The 3,561-nt window shown below is 47.7% G+C and overlaps 1 pseudogene; it reads right to left on the reverse strand.

Annotated features, from left to right (window-relative positions):
• Positions 1-2,780: 2,780 nt before the first annotated feature.
• Positions 2,781-2,900, reverse strand: LOC136646388 (5S ribosomal RNA; annotated as a pseudogene).
• Positions 2,901-3,561: the final 661 nt, after the last annotated feature.

Genomic DNA, 3,561 nt, shown 5'->3' on the forward strand with positions numbered 1-3,561 from the left:
ACCCCCAGGGCAGCCAGCTTAAGAAAAAAACTAAAAGCAGATCCAGCCAAGGTGCTCCTCACACAACAATCCAAAATACTCTTGGACAGGTGACAGCAGAGGGCCAATCCAGTGGCCTGAGCAATCCCTTGGGTAGAGCAACTGGGACAGTGCCTGGGTCCCACATTTTCACGACCAATATATATTGCCGTAATAGAGTGGCCCCGCACTGGTTGAGTTGCCTGCATCCTGCCCATTCTTCTAGGGACAGCGCTGCCAATGACACTGTCTATGTCCCAGATTTGTTCTCGTCTGTCCTTATGGGCAGTTTATTGCTGAGGGAAACCATCAGGATGGGATGTGGCACCAGATATGCTACCCGGTGTTTGCGTAGGCTGCAGAATTGCATGATGGCCATGCTGGTTAATGAGTGTGTGGGACTGGGTGAAAGGACTGTTCCATTGGCCCATTGCACTGGTAACATAAACAGACCCAAAATATTGTGCCAGCCCAGGTATATAAGTCAAACGTTCTGTGTCATTAATATCATTACAGGTTGAGTCTCATTATTTGCGAGGGTTCCATTCCAAGAACTCATGTGGATGGCAAAAAATGCGCTAAAGCAAATCAATTTAAAAAACAAAGTTTCTTTGCTCTGGTGATTTAAAAACAGCCTTGATGACCTTCGTAATGCACACAAAGTCATTCACTCTCTCTCCAGGTGCTTAGGTTTCACTAGGAGGCAGCAATTCCTCCCTTCACCAGGAGCCCCAGCAAGTGGGGAAGAATGGAGAAGGTGATAATCACTGCCATTTAGCCTTATTTCATGTGCTCAGAGGGAAGAGAGGAGTGAAGCCTGCAGAGAGAATGATTGATGGATTGTCAGCCGGCTTCCCTCTCTGGCATTATTAAATTACTGTTTTCCTTTAATTTAAAGCAGTGGTTCTCAAACTTTTCTGGCCCGTGGCTCCCCTGATCCTTGTGGCCATTGGCCAGGGCTCCTCATTACCTCACCTCAGTTAGCCCTAAAATGGGGATGAAGGTGTTATAATTATACACTAGAAACAAAAAAACAGCTGCTAGCACTCTGAGGCTGCAATCCTAACTACACTTACCTGAGAGTAAGCTCCATTGAACAAAACAGGACTTACTTCTGAGTAGACCTGGTTAGGATTGTGCCCTGTTAGCAGCACACCTGGAGGGTTTTGGAAAGGGGGGGAGAAGTGAGGAATTTGCTGGGTGAGGGGAAGACTTTGTTTTGTGTGTATCTGCTAATTGCAAACTGAGACCCAGAGACTGTTTGGCTGCAATCCTAACCTCACTTTCCTGGGAGTAAGTCCCACTGAACACAATAGGACTTACTTCTGAGTAGACCTAGCCAGGATTGTGCTTTCTGTCTTACAATAGCAGCCAATATGGGAAGTACCCCCCCCCCCCCAAAAAAAAGAAGGCAGGAGGAAAAAGGGGGGTGGTTGAAAAGGAATGGGTATTTTTATTTTTTAATCAATTTTTGGAGACAAAACCATCAAGAGTGGCTTTTTTCTTTTTTGAAGGGGGAGGAAAAAGAGAAAGGTGAGGATCCTTGGTTAAGCTGACACAGACCCCAAGCCTAAGTCCCATTTGAGTCAATGGGGCTTACTCCCAGGAAAGTGTGGAAAGGATTGGAGCCACACAGAGCAAGATTACAACTCACCCCAAAGTAGATGGGGCATGCTCACACATATACACCCCAGCAGATGCAGATGCCACCCCTATTCTCCCCAGGCAAGATGGAGGAATGCAGGCTGTGGCATTTGGACACCCCCCCCAGAGCAGGCTGGGCCCCCTCCTTCCCAAGCGGAGGAAAGCGCCGTTTGAAGCCTGCCAGGAGCACACCCTGTGCTGATGAGATGCAGCACCTCTGCTGCTGCTGCCCAGTCAGCCTTCTCTCCCCCCTCCCCACCTCACGCTGCCCCACCCACCTCATTCACAGCTGCAGAAAAGCAGCAAATCAGTAGGCAACATGTGGAGCTGAACTGAGCTGCTAGGGCCACCTCTCTCCCCCAGATGCCTCACAATTCTTCTGGAGGCTAGCAATGCCTCCCTAGGGAGTTGGGATACACAGACTGAATATCTCAGATTTAAAGGGCCCTTCTCATCAGCTTTGAGATAGAAAAATCTGTGGATACTTAGGTTATACCTGTAATCACTTGTATGACTGTCTCTCTGCAACAGTAAAAAGCAGTTTTTTAAACTGTGATTTTAGTTTAGTTTTTTAAACTGTGATTTTAAAGGGGTGCATTTTTCCCCTTCTCCAGGGATCAGCACATTCCTTCTCATTTGCAGGGGCCATTTGTGTTGAGTCAAATCTAGTGGCATAGCTAGAGCGGGTGCAAAGCACTAAGTTTTGCAGGTGCCTGAATGTGCTGTTCAAGCAGCCTCTCCCCACATTTTGCTTCTCCCCCCCACCAAGAATGGCTCCAAGGGGGAGAGGGGGACCACTTGCATGGTGCGCTCAGGCGCCTGCAAAACTTAGTGCTTTGCACCCCCTCTAGCTACCCCACTGGTCAAATCTGTGTATAAAAAATTCATGTATAACAAGGCTGGACCTGTATTAGCATAATGGTGGCATGCAAAGTTGGAAAACCACAGAATTGGCAAGAGTGGAATGACAGACTGCAGTGGGAAAACGCCTTTCGATGCACTGACTCACACCATCCTATGTATGAGTCTTTTAAGCCCTCTCAGATACCCCCACCCTTACAGTGGATGAGGCTTAGGTTGTTGGTTGGCAACCTTCAGTCTCGAAAGACTATGGTATAAGCCTACAGCACCCGGTATTCCCAGGCGGTCTCCCATCCAAGTACTAACCAGGCCTGACCCTGCTTAGCTTCCAAGATCAGACAAGATCAGACATGTGCAGGGTAACAGTTGCTGTAGAGGCTTAGGAGTGTTTTATCAATTTCACGGGGCATCTAATGTAGTAAACCAGAGTAAAGCAGACAAGTTCCTCCCACTTCCAGGAACTGCATTCCTCCCCTATGTGATATCCCCACTGTAAAGTGGCAGGATGGTGCAGGGAGCCCTGCGCGACCCTCCACAGGGCTCCCCGAGCCTTCAAAGTGAAAGTGGAGCGATCATGCTCCACTTCCGGTTTTGTGGAGGCGGGATGCGTTCGCTTTGCTTTCACTTTCTGAAGTCTGGGGAGCCCTGCAGAAGCTCACGCAGGGCTCCCTGCACCCCTGGGAGGCTGCAGCAGGGACTGGTAAGTACACGCCAGTCCCTGCAGCCTCCTAAGCGACATGATCCTGGGGATTGCATCGCTGCCTTCCCCCCACCCCCACTGCCTTCCCTGATCCCCCACAAAAACTTAGTGGTTCTCAAATTCTCCGAGAGAGTTTAAGAACCACTGATTTATATAATATATAAATACTATATAATATTATATATGTTTAAAATTACCAAGAATATAAACTAGAACTTAAATTATTACTACTATAAATTAAATTCTGTGCACATGCACCAGATAATTACTTATTTCTGGTTCTGATGCTGAAGGGAATACAGACATCAAGTTAAAAGTACATTATATCTTTAAGATGT

Source organism: Tiliqua scincoides, chromosome 3 (genome assembly GCF_035046505.1).
Source record: "Tiliqua scincoides isolate rTilSci1 chromosome 3, rTilSci1.hap2, whole genome shotgun sequence".
Taxonomy (NCBI): Eukaryota; Metazoa; Chordata; class Lepidosauria; order Squamata; family Scincidae; genus Tiliqua; species Tiliqua scincoides.